Source organism: Diospyros lotus, chromosome 15 (genome assembly GCF_014633365.1).
Source record: "Diospyros lotus cultivar Yz01 chromosome 15, ASM1463336v1, whole genome shotgun sequence".
Classification (NCBI taxonomy): Eukaryota; Viridiplantae; Streptophyta; class Magnoliopsida; order Ericales; family Ebenaceae; genus Diospyros; species Diospyros lotus.
The window spans coordinates 24,156,523-24,164,009 of NC_068352.1; positions in this window are offsets into that span (position 1 = coordinate 24,156,523).

Genomic DNA, 7,487 nt, shown 5'->3' on the forward strand with positions numbered 1-7,487 from the left:
TGATACTCGGGTTCATGCGTTGAGGTTGTCCCCCCTTAAGCTGGCACTTGAGTGATAGCACTCGAGATGCATGCCAAAGATTAATACTATGTGACCCACTTGGGACGGGGTTGAGATGAACTTCACCCTACAGTACTCAAGTGGCGGGACTGAGAGTGAACATCACCCCGGTTGTTGGCTCAAGTGGCAAGGGCTGAGAGTGGACACCACCCTATGAGCCTTTGAGAAATAGCATTATTGCTTAGGTAGACATTGATTCCGGGGATAGTGTTGATCATCTTGTGGCCAGGATTGTGTTGAGATCCGAAATGCTTTTGAGTGGGAGTGTAATACCTAACATAATATAGGGGTGATACTCAGATTCATGTGTTGAGATTGTCCTTCTTAAGCAGGATTGCGTTATGCCAAGGTGTCGATGTGGTTGTGTTGTCTTTAGAGAGATTGTATTTTTCCCAGTTAGAGTAAAGTGTTGTGTGAAATTCTCTTGGGTTGGGAAATGTCAGTTTTATTCATAGTCTGCATATATTCATGAAAATATTTTTGAACTCTTATTTAGATGATTCATCATCTAATTTAGACTATACCTCTAGAATATTCAAACGTTTTAAGTAAAATCAACGACGCTAAAGAAAATAGAGTTCTTGAGATGTAGCCGTTGATTTCATTGGTAATTGTTAGTATATATTTTGTCTATGCTCGATGTGTTAGTAGTTGTTGTTGAGAGATGAGACTCGATGTATTTTGTTTTGAAATATCTTGTCAAACGATTTTTACGTTATGAATAAAGTGATTTCGGTTATGTAATATTCGAGATTTTGATTTTGCTTCCGCTGATGTGATGATATTACTAGTCTTTGTTTATTCTTTTAAGTTAATATACTGAGATGGTAAATCGAGATTGTCAGGTTTTAATTTACATTGTGTAATTGTTGAAAAAATATATATATATATTCTCGAAATCTCGAGTTAACGCACGCTTTAAAAAAATGGGGCGTTACAATGCCACCACTTAAACCTAATACTTAAATGATATGTAAGAAATAAAGTTAGTTTACCTAATTCAATTTAATTAGTGTTGATAGATATGTAAGGGTGTTCTGGTTATTTAAAAAAAAATAGAGATTGATTTGATGTAAAATAAAAGGTTAAGAGATATTTAAGTAAACTATTCAAAATTTAAAAGGAGTGTGTGGTCAATTTACCTAATATCCTTATTTATAGTCATGGTTTTTTTTTTAAAAAAAATAAGGTGATTAAGTAAATTTTAAAGTTCAAAACATATATTTAGATTAAATTATTAAAGTTAAAAGGATATAATCAATTTACCATTTTAACAATCATAATATTTATAAAATTAACACAAGAGCATCATTAGACATTTGGCAAGGTAAAATGATTCGATTTGAACTAAATAGTTTTTGTTTTTATTTGTACATTTTTATAAAAATCTAAGAAGTAATGTCACGAGGAGATTCGAGACATTTAACAAGGACTCACCACATGTTAAACACATGTGGTGGTCCCTGTTAATTATTCTTACACATTACGACATTCCAACACGTTACGACAAATAATTGGCTACAATCAATTGATAGTGAACTACATGTGCAAGTGTCATTTTCATGCAGCATGGGATGCTGCATTGTGCATGGAACCCAACAACCTTATTTTTGTTTTTTAATTCAATCTTATGAAAATGAGAGTGAGAGTGTGATTAATATTCGATGTTGCACTTGTGATCATTAATTTAGATAAAAAAAATCACTCTGTAGTTTGGATTTTATTTTATTTATTTATTTGACTAATAAAGAACAATAATTTTGATAATCTAATCTAATTATACATCTTCTCAAAATTATCAAAGAATAATATTTTATATATTGTCAAAAAAAGAAAGAGTCATTTCAACACTTTAGTGGACACGAGGATAAGACAATGTGAATGAGTAGTAAATTTGATTCTAATTTTTGTCACTAAATTAAAATAACATTAATTGTTTTAATTTTATTTTTAAAATAAAAAACATATTTTTTATATTTTTAATTTTTTTTATTTTTTTTTACTATACTAAAGCGTTATTATAATCTAATAATATCCAGCATGTTTTAATTTGAATTTTATCTTTTCTAGGCTACAATCAATTGATACTGAACTACACATGTGAAAGTGTCATTTTCATGTAGGACGGGATGGCCTCACGCTGAAAATTCAAAGTATCCAAAATGCACACTGCATTGTGAATGGAACCCAACAACCATAATTAATTATTAATGTTGAAAACAGTGTGTCAAAGTTGGCTGTCTAATAATATCCGGCCAACATAACAGCTGTCTATGATGTCATGTTTTCTGAGCTCAATTGCCCATGTCATCAAATCAAATCGAATGTCTAAATTAATTTGAGAGAGACCATATTTTTGTTCCTTAATTTAATCCTACGAAAATGAGAGTGAGACTATCGGATAGATATCCAATGTTGCAGTTGTGATAATTAATTTGGAGAATAAAATTGTTTGTACAGAGATAGTTTTTACATAAGACTTTAAGGTGTTGAAAAAATTATTTTATCTTTTCTCTCCTCTCTCTTCTATTTTTCTTGTTGTCCATATTGCCCTTCCTCTCCTCTCTCCTCTCTCGCCCCTCACCGATCCATTTGTCCACCTCACCGTTGCCTCGCCCCCTCATCACTATATCTTCGCAGGGTCGGACCTTCCATGAGGCCCATGAGACAGCTGCCTCAGGGCCCATGAAAATTTCCCAATTTAGGGGCCCATAACTTGAAAATGGCCTGTGCAAACTTCATAAGTAAGGGCTCATGGAAATTTCACAGTTCAGGGCCCCATGCTTTTTTCGCCCGCCCGCCCACCCTCTTCTTGCGACCCTTCTCCCTTTCTCTCTTTCGCTCGCTGCCCTAGAAACCCTACCTCTTTGGCTCTGTCGCGCCTCGCCCCCTTCTCGTGACCCTTCTCCCTTTCTCTCTTTCGCTCGCTGCCCTAGAAACCCTACCTCTTTGGCTCTGTCGGGCCTCGCTCTCGCCCCCTTCTCGCGACCCTTCTCCCTCTCTCTCTTTCGCTCGCTTGCCCTAGCCCTACCTCTTTCGCTCCGTCGCGCCTCGCCCTCACCCTTGCTCTCGCCTCTCATTGCTACTCTGTCACCGATAGCTCGCTGCCTCTTTCTCTTCTTGCTACTCCTTGCCATTCGCCTTCGCCCTCGCCCTCGCTTTCTCGCCTCTCGCTGCTCGATCGGCGATGGCTCGTCCTCAGCGACTTGCCTCGCCCTCGTGGCTGATGGCTCGTTGCTCGGGCACTCGCCCAGCAAGCATCGCCTCTCGCTGCTTTGCTCGGTTGCTAGCTCACCATCGCCGCTGCTCTGCAGCTCTGCTTGGTCGTTGGCTCACCATCGCCCTCCGTCGCTCACCCTTGTGGGTTGTGGTCGGTGGCTCGCTACCTCTTGATTGTCGATTGGGCTATCAGATTAGATCTGCTTCTCAGATGCTCTAACTCCGGATTGCTTCAACTTTCAGCGGTTAGTTGCTTCTTTATTTCATTTCGTTTATGGTAGTATCCTTCGTTTGGTTTCATTTATGGTAATTTTTAATTGATAATTGAAAAAAAAAATTATTCTTATGGTATAAATATTTATTTATTTTTTATATTTTATTATACAATTTGGAGCCCATTTTCACGTCTCGCCTCAGGGCCCCAAAAACTCAGGTCCGGCACTGCATCTTCGCCACCCGACCTCTATCGTGTCACCCTTGTCACTGCATCTCACTACCTTCTCACCTCCTCACCCCTTCGCCCCTTATCTAAAGAAGAACAATAATTTTAATAATGCTAATCTAATCACACACCCTCTCAAGGAGAGTACGACTTTGTTCACCCCCTTTAACGGGGTAACTTTACCCCCCAGTTAGTTTTGGAGGGTAAAAAGATCATTTTGGGAGGTTTATACCCATCTCGTTTCTCTCTCTCATCTCTCTCCCCTTCTCTTACTTTCGTCGCCGACCTTCTTATCGTCGATTACCTCGCCTCGTTGCTACATCGCTGCCTCACCCTATCTCATCGTTGCATCGCTACCTCACCACAGCCTCGCCACTGCATGGGGATCAACTGCAAGGGGAGGCGATCGGCGTGTGAGGAAACCTTAGTAGTCGACGCACGAAAGACGACGACGACAACATGAGACTGGTTGGAGAAGAAAATGAAAGGGGGAGAAGAGAGAAGGAGGCTTGGAGAAAGAGAGGGAAGTAGAGAAAGAGGTTGTTTAGTTTTTCATGAGATTTAAAATAACCCTTGTTAAAGGGTGAACAAAATCGCACCCTCAAGGCTACCGAACCGAAGAACAATGTCTTACAGATTGTCAAAAAAATATGTCCTTTCAACACTTGAGTGGACATGGGAATAAGGCAATGTGAATGAGTAGTAAATTTGGTTTTAATTTTTGTCACTAAACTAAAATTACATTAATCATCTTAATTAAATTTTTAAAATTAAAAAATATGTTTTTTACATTTTTTATTTGAATTTTATTCTTTTTACTATACTAAAACGTTATTATTATCCAATAATATTATGCCATGTTTTAATTTGAATTTTATCTTCCTAATTGGCTACAATCAATTGATAGTGAACAACTTGTACGATGGTCATTTTTATGTAGCATGGGATGGGCTCACGATATTTAAATCCAAGTCTTAAACGATATGTAAGAAATAAAGTTTGCTAACCTAATTTAGTTTAATTAGTATTGATAGATATGTAAGGGTGTTCTGGACAATTCAAGACAAATTAGAGATTGATTTGGTGTAAAATAAAAGGTTAAGAGGTGTTTAAGTCAAATATTTAAAATTTAAGAGGAGTGTGTGGTCAATTTACCTAATATTGTTAGTTATAGTATTATGGCTATTTTTTTAAATAAGGTGACTCAGTCAATTTTAAAGTTCAAAACATATATTTAGACTAAATTATTAAAGTTTAAAGGATATGATCAATTTACCATTTTAACAATCATAATATTTACAAAATTAACACAAGAGCATTATTAGACATTTGGCAACCTAAGATGATTCGATTTGAACTAAATATTTTTGTTTCTATTTTTATATTTTTATAAAAATCTAAAAAGTAATGTCACGAAAAGATTCCAAACATCTAAAAGGACTCACCACATGTTAAAAGAGGAATCAATCATAATCAACGGCCAAAAGCCGAATTGACAATCCAACATAGTTTTTAGAAGGATTCACCACATGTTAAAAGAGGAATCAATCATAATCAACGGCCAAAAACCGAATTGACAATCCAACACAACATCTAACAAGGACTTACCACATGTTAAAAGAGGAATCAATCATAATGAAAGGCCAAAAGCCGTATTGACAATCCAACACATTACGATAAATAATCAATTATTGTTTGATTGAATTCACGTTTGCATACATGTCAGCTTTTGACTGGCCATTTCTGGGCACCAACAATTTTCCTTATCTTTTCTCCTCTCAGTAATCATCAAATGTGGAGGGCTCTTCACATGTTTACACTCAGAGATATCTTTTCTCCTCTCAGTAGCAGTGAGGCCAGGCGGTCAATGCGTGAGGAAACCTCAATGGTTAACCTGCGAGAGGAGGCGGCAATGGCATTAGGTTGGCTAGAGAAGAAGAGGAAAGGGGGAGAAAAGAGATGATAGATAGAGACTTAGAGAAGAAGAGGGAAGCAAAGAGATGTGAGGTCGTTAGTTTTTCACGAGTTAAAATAACCCCTATTTAAGAGGTGAACAAAATCGCACTTTCTCAAGGATACCGAACCGAAGAATAATATCTTACAGATTGTTAAAAAAAGAGGTCTTTTCAGCACATGAGTGGACATAGGGATAAGACAATGTGAATGAGTAGTAAATCTTGTTCTAATTTTTGAGACTAAACTAAAATTATATTAATTCTACCGCATGTCCAAGGCAATGTGATGAGATGTGGCTTGTTGGAAAAACAGAATTGAAGAGAAAGGGTGGATTTGAATGATGCCTATGAATATATAGATATGCATTTACCCTCAGTGATCATCTCCATATGATTTCACAAAGCATAAAAGTATCTCTATCTGTTTTTGTTATCATTTTTACTCTCCATGAATATAAGTCAAGGATTAACTTGTTAAATCTAATTTTTAGACCTTCTCAACTATGATTAACTTAAAATTAAATAATTATATAAAAATAAGCTAATAGGAGTCCTCACTCACATATTCCCTAAAACTAAATAGAGTGAATTTTTGCTCCCATTCAAGTGCATAGACACACACCTCTAAGAGGTAAACTATTCCAAAATCCATCTTACTGTTATTCTTTCAGTAAATAATAATTCAAAATTAAGAAATCATGTGAGTTTACCCCCTCTTCTTCTTTTTCTTTCAAAAGAGAAATTTAAAACCATATAGATGCAGGCTTTATATTATTAAAATCATGTGAGATTAGATGCAGGCTTTATTATATTATCAAAATTTAAAATATAGGTCCGTCCATTCCTAATTCCTAATGCCACAAAAATTTGAATGGAATGCAGATTTTTTCTTTGATTTTTAATTTTATCATCACTGTCCACATACGGCCTACCGTTTCTAAAGCACTAATCAGTCTAAATTTGTTATTTTATACTCATAATTTCCAATTTTATTTTTGTCTTGCAGAAAAGATGGGAATCCATTCAACAGTGCTACTATTGCTCCATTACCTTCACCCACATCCCCAACAACACCACCTCCACCCCCACCATTTTTTGGGCCACCATCACCTCCAGCCCCATCATTTCCTCGGCCACCATGTTCTGGAAAAGCTCCAGGGGGAAAGGCTGATAGACCATGTGAGGAATCAAATGCCAAAAGGTGCAAAAAAAACTATCAATAGGGTAGTTTGGATCCTTGTTAGCAATTTGCCAATTTTTTTGGTATTATATGTGAATTATTCTTTATTTTTATTAAAAGTATTATACTTACATATTTTTAAAATATTTAAAATAATTTGCATATCTTAAATCTAAAAAGTATAAAACGCATATTAGCCGAATTTTTAAAAAATTCAACTGAAAAATCAATTGCTTGCTCCCATAAGATCATGTGCAAAGCAAAAAGACCTTGCCTCATCAGAAAAGTTTTTTAATTATTGTAATGGCACTAATGGTTCCTGATGACTCGTATGACTATGACTAATGGCTAATGGCTTTGCTGCTAACAAGATTCCATCAGTTTCTCACTTTTCACCCACATCTCCTTTTGAGATGCATGTTAAAAAAGTAATTGATCTTGAAAATCTCGTGGAACTTGATGAAAATGTTAATGAAAGACTTGTTAGCAATTTGTCGAATTATTCGCGTATTATATGTGAATTATTTTGTATTTTTATTAAAAGTATTATACTTACGTATTTTTAAAATATTTGAAATAATTCGCATATTTTAAATCTAAAAAGTATAAAACGCGTATTAATCGAATTTTT